Source organism: Lynx canadensis, chromosome B1, assembly GCF_007474595.2.
Source record: "Lynx canadensis isolate LIC74 chromosome B1, mLynCan4.pri.v2, whole genome shotgun sequence".
In the NCBI taxonomy this organism is placed as follows: domain Eukaryota; kingdom Metazoa; phylum Chordata; class Mammalia; order Carnivora; family Felidae; genus Lynx; species Lynx canadensis.
The window spans coordinates 4,810,184-4,831,789 of record NC_044306.2 but is presented as its reverse complement, the minus strand read 5'-3'; positions in this window follow the sequence as shown (position 1 = coordinate 4,831,789).

Sequence of the window (21,606 nt, the reverse complement as noted above, 5' to 3'; positions counted from 1 at the left end):
TTTGTAGGAAGATTCTGAGCTCACCTCCTCTCAAGGATGCACCAAATCTATAGCTACACATGCAACAATTCCCTTTGAAAAAGTTGAGAAAACTAAACCGTTTCTCCAGAGAAAAAGATAAAAGGACCATGTCAAGATGGAGAAGAGAGACAGAGAAGTCCTCTCACTGTTAACCCACAGTTGGGAGGAAACTCACAAATAGGGAGCTTCTCCTTGAGGAGCAGTGGATTCATATCCTATATCAGGCACATGTACCCTATGGATGTGCACCCCAGAGACAAACTTCCAAAATGCCTGGCTTTGAAAATAAATACGGCTTGTGTCCCCAATACCCACAAAACTGCAAGGAACTGAGATTCTCCTTTTAAAAGGTCTGCAGGCAGACTCATTTGCCCTGAAGCCCAACATAAGAGCAGCAGTTTGAAAAGTGCCTAGACAGCATGTCAAGGAGATTGAGTTGCTAATCTTAGAGCATCTGGCAAAGGGGCTGGGCGGGTTGGGATTTCTCTGGGGATGGACGTGCTGATGGGTGCAACTTCGACTCTTTTTTTCTGCCTTGCTGGTGCAGGTGGGCATTCATAGTAACAGCAGTCTCCAAATGTCCTGCTAAAGAGAATGTTCACCCTGGTCCTGGCTCTCCCACTGCCTCATTAACACAGGTGGATGTGCCCCTCCAGGCTCTCCAGCAGATCTTCCTGAAGGTGGCATATTCATGCAGTCTACACAGGGGATGTCTCTTGATCAGCTGATTCTGGTGGCCAGGAGGGCTTGTGTTCATGGGCTCCAGGAGACTGTAACAATCAAAAAGACAGTTCTTGGCAGCTACCTCCCCAGGGCACTGTACAGATGGCCTACTGAAACACACTCCCAGTGTGCACTTGAAAAAGCCCTATGTACTTGTCCTGGGGCTTCATTCTGAGAGGGGAATCTTCAGGTTTGCCACACGTCTAGAGGCTCCAGAAGTTCTTTCATGGAACATACTCAGTGCACAGCATCTTTGCTCCCTTTATTACCTCATTATACCTCACCATGAATGGAGCTAATATAGTCTGTAGCCCCGAGTTTTTCATCTGTCAGCTAGGGAACACCTTTAGATTGCCTGGTCTGAAGGACCACAGGGTTTATGATTGCAGTCCTACAGGATTGCATATATTTGCATACTGTAAAGGTGTTGAGCATAAGACTTCCAAGCAGCCTTAAACTAGGTTCTAAGTTCCCCCCTTTGAAACACTGACAGGTGTTGACACACCCTCCAGCTAGGACTTAATAAGAACAAATCAGACTGTTGACACAATCACAAATGTTTGTAAGACAACCTAAATCTAGGGTAAGGTTGAATGATAAGGTTAATCTCCTACACAATGCCACTTCCTAAACACCAGGAAAGGAAGTAGCTGTTTCATCTAATGCGTAGAAATCAACACACAGAGAGCCAAGCAAAATAAGGAAACAGAGGAACAAGTTCCAAACAAAATAATAAGATAAAATCTCAGAAAAATACTTTAAGGAAAGAGAGAGAGGTAATCTACCTTATAAAGAGATAAGTGATGGTCCAAAAAATGCACACCAAACTTGAGGGAAGAATGTGAGAACTTCCACAAAGAGATAAAAGTATAAGAAACTACTGTATAAAAAGTTACAGAGATGAAGAATACAGTACTTGAACTGAAAAACACATTTGGGTGGTCCATTAGCCAACTAGATGACTGGATGAAGCAAAAGAAAAGGTCAGTAAACTGGAGCACAGGGCAATGGAAATGACCCAGTCAGAGTAGCAAAAAGAATAAAGAATTTTAAAAGGCCAGTTTGGTTTAAGAGACCTATAGGACAATATCAAGCAGAATAACATCCACCTTATAGGGGCCCAAGAAAGAAAATAGAAAAAAAAAAGGCAGAAAACTTACTTGAAGAAATAATGGCCAAAACTTTTCTAACCTGGGGAAAGAAATGGATATCCAGGATCAGAAAGCCTGGACAGTTACAAAGAAGATGAACCCAAAGAAATCCACACCAAGACACATTATAATTAAAATGTCAAAAATTAAATATAAGTTGAGAATCTTTAAAAAGTAAGAGAAATATAACTTTTAAATACAAGGGAACCCTTACAAGAGTACAAGGAGATTTTTTTCAGCAGAAACTTTGCAGACCAGAAGGGAGTGGCATGATATATTCAAAGTGCTGAATGTAAAAAATATTCCAACTACCCAGCCAGGGATTCATTCAGAATTGAAAGAGAGATAAAGAGTTCTCTAGACAAGCAAAAGCTAATGGAGTTCATCATCACTAAACCAGATTTATAAGGAATGTTATAGAGGCTTCTTTAAGTGGAAAAGAAAACATGTAAATTATTAATAAGAAAACATGTCAAAATAAGAACCTCTCTGGTTAAGCTAAATATATAATAAATGTCATATATTAATCACATGTACAGTGAGTATGTAGATTAAGAGACAAAAGTAGTAAAAATAAGTATAACTACAACTGTTAGTTAAGGGCTACACAAAATAAAAAGATGTAGAATGTGATGTCAAAAACATAAAATGTGACTGCGGGTGGTAAAAATGTATAGTTTTAGAATACATTCAAACTTAATTTTCTGTATACTTGAGATAGACTGTTTTATATATATATAGGCTTTTATATATGACTCACATTGTAACCACAAAACAAGAACTGATAGTAAATACACAAAAGATAATGAGAAAGTAATTTAAGCATAACACTAAAGAAAGTATTGAAACCACAAGGAAGAGAGCAAGAAAAAAGGAAAGGAACAGAGAGGAAGTAAAAAACACCCAGAAAACAATGAACAAAGAGGCAGTAAGTACATAACTATTAATAATTATTTTAAATGTAAATGGATTAAATTCTTCAATCAAAAGACATAGAGTGACTGAGTGAATGAAAGAAGGTCCATTTATTTGCTGTCTACGGGAAACTCACTTCAGATATATGAACACACACAGACTGAAAGTGAAGGGATGGAAAAAACATTTCATGAAATGGAAACCCAAAGAAATCTTGGGTAGCTATAATTATAGAAAAGAAAAAAAGACTGTAAGACTATAATAAAATATCCCAAAAAGAAGACATTACATGACCCTGAAAAAGGGTCAATCCAACAAGAAGATGTAATATTTGTAAATATTTATGCATCCAACATAGGAGGACCTAAATATATAAAGGAAATATTAGCAGACTTAAAGGGAGAGATTGATAGCAACACAATAATAATAAAGAAATTTAACACCACACTTACATCAATGGGCATCCAGGCAGGAAATCAACAAAGTAACCTTTACTGACACACTGGACCGGCCTTTCATGACACATTGGACCAGATGGATTTAGTATATGCAAAAACTTCCATCTCAGAGCAGCAGAATACATATTCTTCTTAAATGCACATGGATTATTCTCTGGAACAGATCACATGTTAGAGCACAAAACAAGTCTCAAAAAATTTAAGAAGATTGAAATCACATCAAGCGTCTTTTCCAACCGTGATGGTATGAAACTAGAAATCAGTTACAAGGAGAAAACAGGATGCTATTCAGAAATCAATGAGTCATTGAAAAAGTCAAATGAGAAATCAAAAAATACCTTGAAGATAAATGAAAATGGAAATGCAACATACCAAAATCTGGGAGATGCAGCAAAAGTAATTCTAAAAGGGAAGGTCAGAGCAATACAGGACTACCTCAAGAAACAAGAATAATCTCAATTAAGTTTATACCTAAAGGAACTAAAAAAGGAAGGACAAGGAGGAGGAGGTGGGGGAAGAGGTGGAGAAGAAGAAGAAGAAACAAAGTCCAAAGTTGGGAAAAGGGAGAGAAGTATAAAGATCACAGTAGAAATAAATGAAATACAGACTAAAAAGACTATAGAAAAGATCAAATAAATTAAAATCTAACTATTTTTTAAAAATAAACACAATATATACATTTTTGCCACACTCTCTAAGAAAATTAGAGAGGGGTCAAATAAAGCAAGAAATGAAAGATTCCAGAGGATACTGAAGAAATACAAAGGATAATAAGAGACTACTGTGAAAAAATTATATGCCAATAAATCAGACAACTTAGAAGAAATGGATAAATTCCTAGAGATAAATAATCTTCTAAGACTGAGGCATGAAGAAATAGAAAATTTGAATAGATTGATTACTAGTCAGGAGGTTGAATCAGTAATCAGAGTCTTCCAACAAACAAAAGTCCAGGACCAGATGGTTTAACTAGTGAATTATACTAAACATTCAAGGAAAATTTAATACCTATGCTTCTCAAACTTTTCCAAAAACTTGAAGAGGAAGGAACACATCTAAACTTATTTTGGGAGGTGGTGGGCAGCATTATCCCAATACCAAAACCAAACACAAATCTTTCTCTCTCTGTCTCTCTCTCTCTCTCTCTCTCTCTCTCTCTCTCACACACACACACACACACACACACACACACACACACGCACACACATACACACATATCATAGGCCAATATCTCTATATACTTGATGAATATACTTGCAAAAATCCTCAACAAAATACTAGGAATCTGATTGCAACAATACACTAAAAGGATCATATACAATAAGAAATTGGGATTTATTACAAGGAAGTGAGGATGGCGGAACATCCACCAGTCGGGCAATATGATCAATGACATTAACAAAACGAGTTAATGACAAATCATATGGTTATCTCAACAGATACACTAAATGCATTTCACAGAATTCAACATCCATATATGACAAATATTCTCAACACAGGGGCATATACGAAATGGAGCTCAATGTAATAAAGGTCACATATGGTTTTGTGTGTGACATGACCACAGCTAACCTCATCCTCAATAATGGAAAGCTGAAAGCTTTTTTTCTAAAATCGGGGAGAAGACGGGCACACATTCTTGCTGCTTTTATTCAATGTAGTATTGGAAGTCATAGCCAGAGCAGTTAGTCAAGAAGATGAGATAAAAGGCATCCAAATTGGAAACGAAGAAGTACAACTGTCAAGATTTGCACATGACAAGATTTAAGTTTATAAAACTCTAAAGATACCATCAGAAAAATCCTGTTAGAACTAATCAATGAATTTTGAAATGTTGCAGGGTACAAAATCAATATATAAAAATAATCTGTGTATGTATAAACTAACAATGATCTATCAGAAAGAGAAATTAAGAAAATGATCCCATTTTAAATTGCATCAAAGGCTTCTGGGAAGATGGCGGGGTAGGAGGACGCTGGGCTCACTGCATCCTGCGGATCACTTAGATTCCACCCACACCTGCCTAAATAACCCAGAAAACCACCAGAAGACTAGCAGAACGGATTCTCTGGAGCCAAGCGCAGACGAGAGGCCCACGGAAGAGGGTACGAAGGGCAACGAGGCAGTGCAGGCTACACGGACTGGCAAGAGGGAGCCGGGGCAAAGGGGCAGCCCACCGGCCAAGCAGAGCCCCTGAGTTTGGCTTGTAAAAGCGGAGGGGCTGGACGGAGTGTGTTCGGACAGCAAGCGGGACTTAACACCTGGAAGGTTATAAGTTAACAGCTCTGCTCAGAGAGCGGGAGGGCTGGAGGACAATGGGAGGGAGAGTTGTTGAGCCCCGGACGACAGAGCACAGCTTGGCAGGGAACAAAGGCACTGGCCAGCGCCATCTCCCTCACCCATCCCCCAGCCAAAATCCCAAAGGGAACCGGTTCCTGCCAGGGAACTTGCTTGCACCTTGCAAGCACCCAACGCAGTGCTTCTGTGGATCCATCCCTCTGGCAGCAGGTCTGACTCCCTCCCAGTGCTGCAGGGCCCCTCCCAAAGCAGATCACCGAAGGAGAAGAGCTGAGTCTGCCCCTCCCACCCCTGTGCACCTTGCCGATCCACCCCAGCTAATATGCCAGATCCCCAGCACCACAAGCCTGGCAATGTGCAAGTAGCCCAGACGGGCCATGCCACCCCACCCCACAGTGAATCCCGCCCCTAGGAGAGGGGAAGAGAAAGCAAACACCAGTCTGACTGTGGCCCCAGCGGTGGGCTGGGGACAGACATCAGGTCGGACTGCAGCCCCGCCCACCAACGCAAGTTATTCAAGTCAGCACAGGGGAAGTGCCCTGCAGTTCCACACCACTCCAGGGACTATCCAAAATGACCAAGCGGAAGAATTCCCCTCAAAAATACCTCCAGGAAATAACGACAGCTAACGAACTGATCAAAAAGGATTTAAACAATATAACAGAAAGTGAATTTAGAAAAATAGTCATAAAATTAATCGCTGGGCTTGAAAACAGTATAAAGGACAGCAGAGAATCTATTGCTACAGAGATCAAGGGACTAAGGAACAGCCAGGATGAGCTAAAAAATGCTATTAATGAGCTGCAAAATAAAATGGAGATGACCACAGCTCGGATTGAAGAGGGAAAGGAGAAAATAGGTGAACTAGAAGATAAAATTATGGAAAAAGAAGAAGCTGAGAAAGAGAGAGATAAAAAATCCAGGAGTATGAGGGGAAAATTAGAGAACTAAGTAATGCACTAAAGAGAAATAACCTACGCATAATTGGTATTCCAGAGGAGGAAGAGAGAGGGAAAGGTGGTGAAGGTGTACTTGAAGAAATAATAGCTGAGAACTTCCTGATCTAGGGAAGGAAAAAGGCATTGAAATCCAAGAGGCACAGAGAACTCCCTTCAGACGTAACTTGAATCGATCTTCTGCACAACATATCATAGTGAAACTGGCAAAATATAAGGATAAAGAGAAAATTCTGAAAGCAGCTAGGGATAAACGTGCTCTAACATATAAAGGGAGACCTATAAGACTCGTGACCGATCTCTCTACTGAAACTTGGCAGGCCAGAAAGGAATGGCAGGAGATCTTCAATGTGATGAGCAGAAAAAAAATATGAGCCAAGAATCCTTTATCCGACAAGTCTGTCATTTAGAATAGAAGGAGAGATAAAGGTCTTCCCAAACAAACAAAAACTGAAGGAATTAGTCACCACTAAACCAGCCCTATAAGAGATCCTAAGGGGGATCCTGTGAGACAAAGTACCAGAGACATCGCTACAAGCGTGAAACCTACAGACATCACAATGACTCTAAACCCATACCTTTCTATAATAACACTGAATGTAAATGGACTAAATGTGCCAACCAAAAGACATAGGGTATCAGAATGGATAAGAAAACAAGACCCATCTATTTGCTATCTACAAGAGACTCATTTTAGACCTGAAGACACCTTCAGATTGAAAGTGAGAGGATGGAGAGCTATTTATCATGCTCCTGGAAGTCAAAAGAAAGCTGGAGTAGCCATACTTATATCAAACAAACTAGACCTTAAATTAAACGCTGTAATAAGAGATGAAGAAGGGCATTATATAATAATTACAGGGTCTATCCATCAAGAAGAACTAACAATTATAAATGTCTATGCACCGAATATGGGAGCCCCCAAATATATAAAACAATTACAAACATAAGCAACCTTATTGCTAAGAATGTGGTAATTGCAGGGGACTTTAACACCCCACTCACAGCAATGGACAGATCATCTAGGCACACAGTCAATAAAGAAACAAGGGCCCTGAATGATACATTGGATGAGATGAACTTGACAGATATATTTAGAACTCTGCATCCCAAAGCAACAGAATATACTTTCTTCTCGAGTGCACATGGAAAATTCTCCAAGATCGATCACATACTGGGTCACAAAACAGCCCTTCATAAATATACAAGAATTGAGATCATACCATGCATACTTTCAGACCACAATGCTGTGAAGCTTGAAATCAACCACAGGGAAAAGTCTGGAAAACCTCCAAAAGCATGGAGGTTAAAGAACACCCTACTAAAGAATGAAAGGGTCAACCGGGCAATTAGAGAAGAAATTAAAAAATATATGGAAACAAACGAAAATGAAAATATAACAATCCAAATGCTTTGGGATGCAGCGAAGGCAGTCCTGAGAGGAAATCCTGAGAGGATTGCATTCCAGGCCTATCTCCAGAACAAGAAAAATCCCAAATACAAAATCTAACAGCACACCTAAAGGAAATAGAAGCAGAGCAACAAAGACACCCCAACCCCAGCAGAAGAAGAGAAATAATAAAGATCAGAGCAGAAATAAACAATATAGAATCTAAAAAAACTGTAGAGCAGATCAATGAAACCAAGAGTTGGTTTTTTGAAAAAAAAAAAAAAAAAAAAAAAACCAAAATTGATAAACCTCTAGCCATGCTTCTCAAAAAGAAAATAGATGACCCAAATAGATAAAATCATGAATGAAAATGGAATTATTACAACCAATCGCTCAGAGATACAAGCAATTATCAGGGAATACTATGAAAAATTATATGCCAACAAACTGGACAACCTGGAAGAAATGGACAAATTTTTAAACACCCACACACTTCCAAAACTCAAACAGGAGGAAATAGAAAGCTTGAACAGACCCATAACCAGCAAAGAAATTGAATCAGTTATCAAAAATCTCCCAACAAATAAGAGTCCAGGACCAGATGCTTCCCAGGAGAGTTCTAGCAGACGTTTAAAGCAGAGATAATACCCATCCTTCTCAAGCTATTCCAAAAAATAGAAGGGGAAGGAAAACTTCCAGACTCATTCTATGAAGCCAGTATTATTTTGATTCCTAAATCAGACAGAGACCCAGTAAAAAAAGAGAACTACAGGCCAATATCCCTGATGAATATGGATGCAAAAATTCTCAATAAGATACTAGCAAATAGAATTCAACAGCTTATAAAAATAATTATTCACCATGATCAAGTGGGATTCATTCCTGGGCTGCAGGGCTGGTTCAACATTCACAAATCAATCAACATGTATATCACATTAATAAAAGAAAAGGAAAGAACCACATGATCCTGTCAATCGATGCAGAAAAAGTATTTGACAAAATTCAGCATCGTTTCTTAATAAAAACCCTGGAGAAAGTCTGGATAGAAGGAACATACTTAAACATCATAAAAGCCATTTATAAAAGCCCACAGCTAATACCATCCTCAATGGGGAAAAACTGAGAGCTTTCCCCCTGACATCAGGAACACGACAGGGATGTCCACTCTCCCCGCTGTTGTTTCACATAGTGTTGGAAGTGCTAGCATCAGCAATCAGACAACAAAAGGAAATCAAAGGCATCCAAATTGGTAAAGATGAAGTCAACCTTTCGCTTTTTGCAGATGACATGATATTATACATGGAAAATCCGATAGACTCCACCAAAAGTCTGCTAGAACTGATACATGAATTCAGCAAAGTTGTAGAATACAAAATCAATGTACAGAAATCAGTTGCATTCTTATACACTAATAATGAAGCAACAGAAAGACAAATAAAGAAACTGATCCCATTCACAATTGCACCAAGAAGCATAAAATACCTAGGAATAAATCTAACCAAAGATGTCAAAGATCTGTATGCTGAAAACTATACAAAGCTTATGAAGGAAATTGAAGAAGATATAAAGAAATGGAAAAACATTCCGTGCTCATGGGTTGGAAGAATAAATATTGTCAAAATGTCAATACTATCCAAAGCAATCTACACATTCAATGCAATCCCAATCAAAATTGCACCAGCATTCATCTTGAAGCTAGAACAAGCAATCCTAAAATTCATATGGAACCACAAAAGGCCCCGAATAGGCAAAGTAATTTTGAAGAAGAAGACCAAATCAGGAGGCATCACAATCCCAGACTTTACCCTTTACCACAAAGCTGTAATCATCAAGACAGCATGGTATTGGCACAAACACAGACACATAGACCAATGGAATAGAATAGAAACCCCAGAACTAGACCCACAAACGTATGGCCAACTCATCTTTGACAAAGCAAGAAAGAACATCCAATGGAAAAAAGACAGTCTCTTTAACAAATGGTGCTGGGAGAACTGGACAGCAACATGCAGAAGAATGAAACTAGACCACTTTCTTACACCATTCACAAAAATTAACTCAAAATTGATAAAGGACTTGAATGTGAGACAGGAAACCATCAAAACACTAGAGGAGAAAGCAGGAAAAGATCTCTCTGACCTCAGCCGCAGAAATTTCTTACTTGACACATCCCCAAAGGCAAGGAAATTAAAAGCAAAAATGAACTATTGGGACCTCTTGTAGATAAAAGCTTCTGCACAGCAAAGGAAACAATCAACAAAACTGAAAGGCAACCAACGGAATGGGAAGATATTTGCAAATGACATATTGGACAAAGGCCTAGTATCCAAAATCTATAAAGAGCTCACCAAATTCCACACCCGAAAAACAAATAATACAGTGAAGAAATGGGCAGAAAACATGAATAGACACTTCTCTAAAGAAGACATCCAGATGGCCAACAAGCACATGAAAAGATGCTCAATGTCGCTCCTCATCAGGGAAATACACATCAAAACCACACTCAGATATGACCTCACACCAGTCAGAGTGGCCAAAATGAACAAATCAGGAGACTATAGATGCTGGAGAGGATGTGGAGAAACAGGAACCCTTTTGCACTGTTGGTGGGAACGCAAACTGGTGCAGCCACTCTGGAAAACAGTGTGGAGGTTCCTCAAAAAATTAAAAATGGAACTACCCTATGACCCAAGAGTAGCACTGCTAGGAATTTACCCAAGGGATACAGGAGTACTGATGCATAGGGGCACTGGTACCCCGATGTTTATAGCAGCACTCTCAACAATAGCCAAATTATGGAAAGCCTAAATGTCCATCAACTGATGAATGGATAAAGAAATTGTGGTTTATATACACAATGGAATACTACGTGGCAATGAGAAAGAATGAAATATGGCCCTTTGTAGCAACGTGGATGGAACGTGTAGCAACGTGGATGGCCCTTTGTAGCAACGTGTTATGCTAAGTGAAATAAGCCATACAGAGAAAGACAGATACCATATGTTTTCACTCTTATATGGATCCTGAGAAACTTAACAGAAACCCATTGGGGAGGGGAAGGGAAAGAAAAAGAAAAAAAAAGAGGTTAGAGTGGAAGAGAGAGCCAAAGCATAAGAGACTCTTAAAAACTGAGAACAAACTGAGGGTTGATGGGGGGTGGGAGGGAGGGGAGGGCAGGTGATGGGCATTGAAGAGGGCATCTTTTGGGATGAGCACTGGGTGTTGTATGGAACTAATTTGACAATAAATTTCATATAATAAAAAAAGGAAAAAAATAAATTGCATCAAAAAGAATAAAACACTTACAAATTTAACCAAAGAGGTGAAATACCTGTACACTGAAAATTATGACAGTAGTGAAAGAAATTGACGAAGGCACAAATGGAAAGTATTCTTTGCTCATGTATTAGAAGAATTAATATTGTTAAAATGTCCATAGGGCCCAAAATATTCTGGAGATTCAGTGAAATCCTTTTCAACATTCCAATGACATTTCTCACAGAAATAGAACAAAAATCCTAAAATTTGTATGAAACCACAAAAGACACCAAATAACCAATGGCATCTTATGAAAGAACAAAGCTGGGAGCCTCACACTACCTGATTTCAAACTATATTATAAAGCTATGGCAATCAGTACAGTATGGTGTTGGCACACACACACACACACACAAAATACACATATATCAATGGAACACAATCGGTCAATTAATTTAAGACAGAGATGTGAGTATACAATGGGGAAAAGAGGGTCTTTTTAATTAATGGCATTGGGAAAACAGGGAAGCTACATGCGAAAGAATGAAACTGGGCCACTCTCTTATACCATGCACAAACATTAAGTCACCGTTTAAAGATTTGAATGTAAGACCTGAAACCACAAAACTGTTAGAGGAAAACAGCGGGTAAGCTCCTTGACATTCAATCTTGGCAATGATATTTTGGATCTGACTCTAAAAACAAAGTCAAGAAAAGTGGAAATAAACAAGTAGGACTACATCCAACTACAAAGCTTCTGCAAAACAAGGGAAACAATCAACAGAATGAAAAGACAGCCTACTAAATGGGAGAGATATTTGCAAATTGTATATCCATTAAGGCCTTAAAATCCAAAATGTATAAATAACTCATGCAACTGAATATCAAAAACCCCAAACAACCTGATTTAAAAATGGATAGATCTGAGTAGACAGGTTTTCCAAACAAAACATATAGATGGCCAACTGACCCACGAACAAAAGCTCAACATCACTAATCATCAGGAAAATGAAAATCAAAATCACAATGAGATATCCTCTCCCATGAGTCAGAATAGCTAATATCAAAAAGAAAACAACTATTGGCAAGGATATCGAGAAAAGAGAATTCTCATGCACTGTTGGTGGCAATGTAAATTGTAAGCCACTGTAGTAAAAGTATGGAGCTTCCTCAAAAAATCAAGATTATAGGACAGTATTGCTGTACAATGCAGTGGTTCGACCGTTAGGTATTTACCCAAAGAAAACAAAAATACCAATTTGAAAAGCTATGACACCCCTATGTTTATTGCAGCATTTTTTATAATAGCCAAGATACGGGAGCAACTCCAATGTCCATCAGTGGATGAATGTATAAATCTGTGGCATACACATACACACACACATATACACACCTACACACAAATGGAATGCTGCTCAGCCACAAAATAATAATTAAATCCTGCCATTTGTAACAACATGGATGGACTTAGAGGGTATTATGCTGAGTGAAATAAGTCAGAAAGAGAAAGACAAGTACCATGTGATTTCACATATATGTAGACATAAAATTCAGGTGGTTGCAAGAGGGGAGACATTGGGCTGGGCCAAATAGATGAAGGAGGTCAAGAGGTACAAACTTCAGTTATAAGATAATAAAATCATAGTGATGTAATGTATATCATGGTGATTATAGTCAATAATATTATATTGCACATTTGAAAGGTACTAAAATTATAAATCTTAAAGATTCTCATCATAGGAAAAGAATGTGACTTTATATGGATACAGATGCTAACTAGATTATTGAGGTGATCTTTATGTGATATAGCTCTATATCGTGTTATGTGTAAATTATACCTCAATTTAAAAAAATTAGAAACTTATTTCTCACTTATTCTACTTTTCCAGTGTATGTTGGATGAGCATGGGGTTAGATAAGTTTTTGCCATTGGTTGCGGCCTATTGGGCCTCTACTGTTTCAACACTAGGATCCTAGATCTTCCATACAAGGACAAAAGAGAGAGAGATTACAGTACATATGGGAGCATATCGTTTTCATCCAAAACCCATCATCCAGAATTGTTCTCATGGCTCTGCCCATTTGTAACAGGGTTAAAGACTTTTAACCTTCCTATGTGTTCCACTGGAGAAAAGAATCAGATATGGATGAGCATTGGAATTTCCAACGCTATTAGGAATAACAGACGAATTGCTTTGACCTGTATTACATCTGGACTAATAGAACCACACTGGACCTCTCCACCCCATCTGTCATTCGTTTTGTTTTGATTTCAAAATGACATAAACCATACCAACCAGAAAAACTGAACAGACACAACCTTCATGGCATGAAAAATGCTACTCAAGATAGCAAGAAACTCCTGTAAGAAGCAGTCTCTCTATCCATTCAGAGGATAGGACTCCTCTGGGCAGCAGGATCAGAACTAGAAGGGGGCAGGTGTCATAGGATAGGTCATCCAATGCAACTCAAGATGCAGGGTAAGAGTTATGGATATGGAGTGTGGAAAACATTGCACATACTTGTAGTGGACATGACTTTCCACATGTACCGTGCCACTTGTTAGATCAGTGAGGTTTCTGAATCAGTCATACTTGGTAAGTTGTACTTCATATCATTATCAAAGTGATATTTGAAGGCAAAAATAGTTGTTATTCCAATAGAATTGGAAAATAGACATTATTGTGATCCAGTAAAGTATGCATTTATGTGTATATTTAATAATCAAGTTTGATGAAACCCTGAGTCTCACTGATGTTGGCATTCATATATATTGAGTAGCTACTGTACATTAAGCTAGTGTTGAATGCCGAGGATAAAATGATATGCAAAAGATATGGCCTCAAACATTTTACAGTGTATGACTTCATACAAGAAAGATGTCAACAGATGAACGTCACCACCATTCATCCTCATGGGTACAGGACATTCGGCTAAGGGAGAAAGAGAACCCTCTTCTAATCTGTGATGGAAAGAGAAACACCATTCTTTGTGAATTTAATAATAATAAAGGAAATCAACATAGTTTCAGAAACACGTAAGAAATATTTAGATTTTTTTTCAATGTGAAATCTTTTATGTGCTGACGATAAACCTAAGAAAGTGTATTTTTTATACAAGAAATTGGAAAACAACAGTACAAGGGATAAAACAGTATGACAAATGAGGTGACAGTTATGACATCAACTGAAGTCACCTTCTCCAGGGAGCAGAGCCTAGGCCAAGGATTTTTGCATATGTGATTATTCAGAATGGACTTCTGGGACATTCTATTAAAGAAAAGCATGATAAGGAAAGAGGGAGAAGATACAGCAGAATTTTACCAATTCTTAAATGTTTCTACATTCATGCTGCAATTTCAAGTCATGTGTTTTCTTTTACTGTCCTCTAACACAAGAGCATATTTATTGAAATATTTCATTTTTAAACTATACTAAGGCACCATTTTCCATAGTGACCTACAAAGAGTTCACTTACACTATTGTCCAAATTTGTCATTCCCTCTCTTTTCTTTTTTTCTTTTATTATTTTTGAAGTGCTACCTCACTGGATTTACCGTCACACATATACTACCAGATGATTTCTTTATTTTGGTGTCATTTACCAGCCCAAATGAACTGCCAGATAAAGAAAAAAAAGTTATCTTCATAGTGACTGTAAGTAATATAGAAACAGAAGATGCCTAATATTTCACATGGCACTATGTACAATTAGGAGGGGATTGAAAAGAAAGTATAAAACAAATACAGGGCTTGAGATTTTTTGTCTCAAATGTATTGTCACTACTTGGTCTTAATGGATGATAGCACTGTTTGCCTTTAACACCTAATTTCTTTAATGCTTGAAAATGGTACTAAAGATTTTCCTTATTATCAGGTCTTTTATTGTTATATAAATACTCTAATCCAGACTTCACAAGAAGAAAAAATAAAAAGGTAAACTGTATGTAGCATTTAAAATTAAAAATATATACAAAAATATGAAAGATATGTGTTAAGACCTTGGATATTCTTAATTGAAATGAATAGCATTAGATTTGTAAAGGTAAGAATATAACAAGAATTCACACAGAGAAACAAACTACCAAAGCTGAAAAATTGAGCAAAGTTTCAAGTTCCAAGGCACTGTGAACAGCACGTAAATATCAGTTGTGTTTCTGTACTCCCGCAGTGCACCATCCGAAGAAGGCCTTAATATTAAGAAAACAATTCTGTGTAGAAAGTGTTAACGGTTAACATGACAAGTTTTGGGGGCGCCTGGGTGACTCAGTGGGTTAAGTGTCCAGCTTTTGATTTCAGCTCAGGTCATGATCTCACGATTCGTGAGATCGTCAAACCCCACTTGGGGCTCTGCACTGACAGTGAAGAGCCCGACTGGGATTCTCTCTCTCCCTCTCTCTCTGTGCTCCCCTCCCCACCGCCAGCTCGTGCACACGTATATGTTCATTCTCTCTCTCTCTCTCTCTCTCTCTCTCTCTCTCTCTCTCTCTCTCAAAATAAAGACATAAATAGTTTTAAAAATTATAACAACAACAAAAATGATGACAAATTTTGAAGCCAGACCACTTGAGTTCAGGGCCCAACTGTCATTCACCACTGACTGGGGGAATAGTCTTGACCATATATGGGGCAACTTCGGTTAAAATGCCCAGTGTGTTTCAAACAGTGGGTAAACATGGATGCTTATGATCTGTTTCTACTCACCTTTTCAAGTAGCAATTCATTTGCCAGCAAGAAGTATCCAAGAGATTTAAGACTTTTCTTAAAAGTTTTAAGTGAAAAAAAAATATTCCTTGGTTCTGTATTCATAAACATCGCAAGCCTTTCAATTAAAACACTGCACTTGTGGTTCTTTTTCCACATTCCCTTTCAACTGTTCTTTGAGGTATTTGCAAATACATTCTAGGCATGGTTGGCTCAAGCAGAATGTTCTTTCCCTCACGAAGTAAAGAAGAGGGTTCATTGTGACACAGCTGTACAACTTTTGGTGCAAATGTCTGTGATGTAATGGAGCACATTGTGCTTTGTGTTACCCCACGCAGTCGCCACGGAAAAGTAGCCACGTCCCATTAATGTTTTCAGTAATTTGGTAGGGAAGGCCCAGTAGAATCTCCAGTGTGGGATACGGCTGTACCAAATCCACGCGAGCCAACAGGAACCTTTCTGCTTCCTGTAGGCGCTCTGCCGGGTCCTGCAGGATGCAGGCAAGTCTGCTCTCTTTTGGCCAAAAGATTTGGCCTTTACTTTCCTTTAAGAAAATAACATCTTACTCCTCTCTTATGTTCATTACTAAGATCACACTGTTCTTTGAGATACGTACTTCACCATAGTTTTCAGCAAATCCACCACTTTTAAATTGTCATGGAGAGACATTTAGTTTAGTGGCTATGTATATATATATGTGTGTGGTGTGTGTGTGTGTGGTGTGTGTGTATATCATATATATATAGATGATTTATAATATATATGATTTGTAGATGTGTGTATATCATTTGTAGATGATGATGTGTGTATATATATATGTGTGTGTATATATATATGATTTATATATATATATATGTGTGTATATATATATGATTTATATATATATGATTTGTAGATGTGTGTATTTGTAGATGTGTGTGTGTGTATTTGTCGATGTGTGTCTTTGTAGCATGTGTGTGTGTGTACTCATCTCTCTATATTTCATATATCTATGATTTGTCGCTGTGTGTCTATCTCCTTTGTCGCTGACTGATGTGTGTACTATCTCTATGGTGTGTCTCTCTCTCTTCTTTCTCTCTATCTATGTGTGTGTATCTATCTGATTTATATATATAGTGATTGTAGATGTGCTGTATATCATTTGTCGATGCTGATGTGTGTATATATATATCATATATATATATGATATATATATATATGATTTGTAGAAGTTAATCTCTATATAGTAGAGTTAATCTATATATATGTTAATATATGTTAATATATGTTAATATGTTATATAGAGTTAATCTATATATATCTCTATATAGTAGAAGTTAATCTCAAAAGTGGCACCTGGGTGGCTCAGTCAGTTAAGCATCCGACTTCTGCTAAGGTCATAATCTCACAGTTTGTGGGTTCGAGCCCCGCGTCAGGCTCTGTGTTGACAGCCCAGAGCCTGGAGCCTGCTTCGGATTCTGTCTCCTTCTCTCTCTGCCCCTCCCCTCCTCATGCTTTCTCTCGCTCTGTTTCTCAAAAATAAATAAATGTAAAAAAAATTTTTTTTAATGTTTTTAAAAAATTTAATCTCAGAAGGAAAACTCACCTCAGTTTATTAGTCAGGTTCCCCTTAGGGAAATTTGCTCATCATAATCACTTCTAGATTTTCTTTTCTTATTACACTCAGGCAACAGTTTGTACTATATAAGCATCTATATTAATTTTTTCAGGATAGAGTTGATGGAAACCATAAAAAATATTGGGCTAGTCTTAAATATTTATCCATGGTCTACAACTAGATAAGATGATTATTTTAAGCTTATACATAGCTTAAATACCCAGACTTATTATGTAATAGTGACACTAATTAAGAATAAAATAATGAAATTCACAATCTCATTAACCACTGTCTGTTCAATGGTATTTTAATTTGACAAAATATGTTGAAGAGTTTCACAAGGAATTAGGGACACAAACAATTTGTTCATTTTAAGTAGATATATCTTTACTGCATCAAAAACCCCACAAGGAATTCTGAAACATTAATTAGGAAAATTAGATCTTGAGACCAAAATAAGTCCTATATCTCTTAGGAGTTCAAGTAGTTTAACATTCTAGAAATAGCCAAGTGTTCTTCATGGCACAACACTACCTTACCTCCCTTTATTTTGCTTAACATACTGGTTCCTGTATATTTTAAGGCTTCCTAGTTAGATGTGCACATTTTCACAGCTTTTAATACATCACTTATTTGCAGGTGAGAGCAGAGTTTTGGTTCCTATGATAAATCTCAGGGAGTTGAACTTTAATTACTTTCCAATGGTCTTTGAAAAACTTCCTATTTAGTCTTAACCAGTTTGTAAATATTTCAGAATTATATTTAGTTTTTTTTTTACATGCAGAAAGGCAATAATTCAACATTGTCATTCCTGTAATTAATTTGAAAGGAAATTAATTTACATGACTGGTTCCCTGTAATATATGTGCATTCTATTTATTATTTATCAGAGGTTATGCAGGGGTGGAATATGTTTCTCCATGAGGTTTATAAGTTATCATTTATAATTATCATAAGTTGAAGTTTAGGCTATTTCTGAAATGTTGAGATTAATATTTTTGTGAAACTGATTGAATAATAAAAATGTACAAGCCATCGTTTTTCTCAATAATTTTGAGATCATTTACCAGTTGAAATTATTTTGACCACATTTACTGGATTCATTTTCACCTTCCTTAGCCTTTAAAAGTACTGCCCATTTAATTGATATCTGTCTATCTATCTATCTATCCATCTATCCTTTTACTATTTTCCTTTCTATTTCAGTTTACTTAAAACACAGTGTTTTTCAGAGGCACATATCTTTCTAATATTTTAACTCAAATGCTGAATTAAATCAGCAGTAGTTTCCTTTTTGTGATTTTTTAAAATCCTTTTGAGTTTGTACTCACTGTCCTTCAGTACATACAGCTGCCTGTATGTTGCATTGTTAACTGACCCTTACTGTAAGAAGGACACAAAGTGGCTCAGTTTTTACCAATGAACTGGTATCACCTTTCAGATGACTGATGGCTCACACTCCCTCAGAGTAAAATTGGGAAAATCCACATTATCAGGGAGCTCTTAGGCTCCCTCTTCCCATTATCCTTTGCTGTTTTTTTTTCTTTTTCATTAAAATTCTTCTGCAATATTGAGGCAAAGCTGTTGGATCTAATGTAAAATTTCATTGTTTCTGAGTGTGTCCTAGCTCCTCTGCTTTCAGACAAAGTAAAAAATTTCTGGAGATTCTAAGCACAATGGGCCCCAGGCACAGTACTCTGGAGGTGTCTCCCCTAAGATGCAACCTACATGCTTTTTGTATTGTTTTCTGCTGTCTTGAGCCCTTGGTCATTTCTCCATTTTAACTCTTTCTCAATGTGGAGCTGGTTTTCTGATTTGGAGAAATTTCGGGACATGAGAAGATTTGGAGAAAATTGCAAAGGGTCATACACATCAAAATGGTAAAAGCAAAATGCTGGGGGCAAATAAGTGTGACCCCCAAAAAGAGGACGATAACAGAAGAGAGAAGGATAAAAAAGCACGTGCAAAATTAGCTTGATACCTTTCCAAATATGGAACTGTTGAATTCATAGAGGGAGTTATTTACTATTTAATCTACTAGATTCTGTTTAATATTATTTTTCTAGAATTTTCCACCTCAGTTAATTCAGATATATTTTAAAATTTCTTTATTCTGGCCGTTTTTTATTAGATTTTGTTTTAGAGTTATTTCATTTGATTTTATTACATGAAGTAAGATTGTTGCAACTTAAGTTTCATAACAATTCAAATAGCATGGAAAATGTCAATTATTTTGAAGGAATCAAGGAATATACTAATCCAGGTCTGCTGGTATTTTGAGGGAATGAAGATCGTCTTCCTAACCCAGATTAAACTCTGGGTCTGGCACCCTGTTTTTCACATGGCCCTAAAATGATAGTAAAAATTCTACTTTCTTCTTAAAAGAGAAAACAAAAGACAAATATAGACAACAAAGGCAACTACTAAAGAAGAAAATAGTAATTCTGTCTGTATGAATAAAAATAATTCATCTGCTTGGCTTCTCTGGCTTCCTTTGCTCAAACCTCCCTACCTCAATAAGGCTGCCTTCTTTGAATATCATTAGGTCACTATTAGGCCAGGGAGAGCCTCTTTTTATAAAAATATGTTTTTACAATTACATTCCTTAAGTTTATGATGTGGTGTGAAAATTTTAAAGGCTACTTTTGACTGTCATTTTAAATGACGTTGGAAATGAATGTGAGTCCAGGATTGGTTGTCTCTTGACGGTTGCTATGATGGTAGAAGCTCATAAGACAATATTTTAAAGTGTTAGTCTTAAAAGCACTTGAGTCCATTTATGGCTGGGCTAAATGTTCAGTTTAGAATTTCCTTTAAAAAACATCCTGACATTCTCTGGTGAAATTTTCTCTCTCTTCACCTGTGTTTTAAAGAAATTCAGCATATCTGTTTTGCTCTTCTGTGTTTATTATTTCACTCTCTGGATGACCTAGGTATCTGTCTTGATCCTCTGTTCTTTTGTTTTTTTTTAAATTTTTTTTTCAATGTTTATTTATTTTTGGGACAGAGAGAGACAGAGCATGAACGGGGGAGGGGCAGAGTGAGAGGGAGACACAGAATCGGAAACAGGCTCCAGGCTCCGAGCCATCAGCCCGGAGCCTGACGCGGGGCTCGAACTCCCGGACCGCGAGATCGTGACCTGGCTGAAGTCGGACGCTTAACCGACTGCGCCACCCAGGCGCCCCTGTTCTTTTGTTTTTTTAGGCATGTTTACTGTGTCCTTTTGTGCCCAATATGTTTTCATTTAATATCAGACTTTACATATGAAAAACTATAGTATTTTAGATCATTCAATTATAGAAAATGATAGTCTTATAGATAAAGCTATCTTTTCCGAGAGCTATTTTAAATTTCTTTCAGGCAATCTGGGTATGAGTTAGGTGGCTTGATCCAGTTGAGGCCTTTCCATTTCCATTTGACCCAGCTCTGTGATGTAGCCTTTCCAGTGTTCCCAGCTAAGACCGTGCAGTGTTTACCAGATCCACTTCTCTCTGGAGAACCATGATGTCCAATTTGGGTCCCCCCAGATCCATGGAGGTGACAAAATTGGCTATTGGCTTATGAGCCTCATCCTGTTCCTTGGTTACCCATGGGTTATCTCCCTCATATATAAGTTGTGAGTGAGCAGATGATTTGAGGGAAAATTGCACAGGGAATAGCAGTTCCACTCTCTTTTTTTTTTTTCTGACCTATTGGTTCTCCAGGATTGACTGTGTTGGCATCCACAAGATTAAGTGTGTTAGATCTTTAGCCTGGTGAGCCCGTCACCCATTCTAGGCTCCTGCTTTCTTTCCTGTCTCAATGCTCTGAAAATACCAACACATTTCAAGGAGAAAAATGTTTTCGAGAATGAAGAGTACACTTTATTATAAATTCCTTTTGTCTCAGAGCTTAGCTCTTCAAGTATTGACTCTTAATGCTGTCAAACTGTTGTTTATTTCATTTGATTCACTATGCTTCCATAGTTATTATCTTTAGTAGCAGTAATCTAATACAGCTCTGTTTTCATTTTTTTGTGTTATTTTTATTGCCACTCGGGAATATTTTCTTCTACTTCTAAAAATATTAACAAGAATTGGAACTCTTCTCTCTGTTCGTTTTTCTTTTTAGAACTCGCATTCCTCTACCATTAGCTT